Source organism: Micromys minutus (assembly GCF_963924665.1).
Source record: "Micromys minutus genome assembly, chromosome: 11".
NCBI classification, from domain to species: domain Eukaryota; kingdom Metazoa; phylum Chordata; class Mammalia; order Rodentia; family Muridae; genus Micromys; species Micromys minutus.
This window is the reverse complement of record NC_137980.1, coordinates 61,766,774-61,767,989: the sequence shown is the minus strand read 5'-3', so window position 1 is coordinate 61,767,989 and position 1,216 is coordinate 61,766,774.

Sequence of the window (1,216 nt, the reverse complement as noted above, 5' to 3'; positions counted from 1 at the left end):
CTGTAACCATAACACTAAACTCTAAACCCTAAACCTAATCCACCCTAAACCTTAAACAATCCTAAACCATAAACCTTAGACCCTAAATCCTAAATCTAACCATAAACCTAAACCTAACCCTAAATCTAACCCTAACCCTAACCCTAACCCTAAACCCTCCCTGACCCTAACCCTAACCCTAACCCTAACCCTAACCCTAACCCTAACCCTAAACCTAACCATGACCCTAATCCTAACACTAACCCTATTTCTAATTCTAACCCTAACACTAATTTTAAACTTAAACCTAACCCCCTAATAATAACCCTACCCCTAACACTAACCCTAACCCCTAACCTTAACCCTAACCCTAACCCTAACCCTAACCCTAACCCTAACCCTAACACTAACCCCTAACCCTTACCCTAACCCTAACCCTAACCCTAACCCTAACCATTACCCTAACCCTAACCCTAACCCTAACCCTAACACTAACCCTAACACTAACCGTAACCATAACACTAAACTCTAAACCCTAAACCTAATCCACCCCAAACCTTAAACAATCCTAAACCATAAACCTTAAACCCTAAACCCTAAATCTAACAATAAACCTAAACCTGACCCTAAATCTAACCCTAACCCTAACCCTAACCCTAAACCTAACCCTGAGTCTAACCCTAACCCTAATCCTAACACTAACCATAACCCTAACCCTAACCCTAACCCTAACCTTAACCCTAACCCTAACCCTAAACCTAACCCTAACCCTAACCCTAACCCTAACCTTAACCCTAACCCTAACCCCTTAACCTTAATCCCTAAATCCTAAACCCTGAACAACCATAAATCCTAAACCCTGAACAACCCTAAATCATAAACCCTGAATAACCCTAAACACTAACCTCTAAACAACCCTAAACAACCCTAATCACTAAACCATAAACAACCCTAAACACTAAACCCTAAACAACCCTATACCCTAAACCTTAAACACTAAACCCTAAATAACCCTAAACCCTAAACCATTAACACTATACCCTAAACAACACTAAACATTAACCAAAACAACCCTAAAACCTAAACCTTAAACACTAAACTGTAAACAACCCTAAACCCTAAACACGAAACCCTAAACAACCCTAAACTTTTAACCCTAAACACTATACCCTAAACAACCCTAAACCTTAAACAATCCTAAAGTCTAAACCCTAAACCCTTAACCTAAACCACCCTA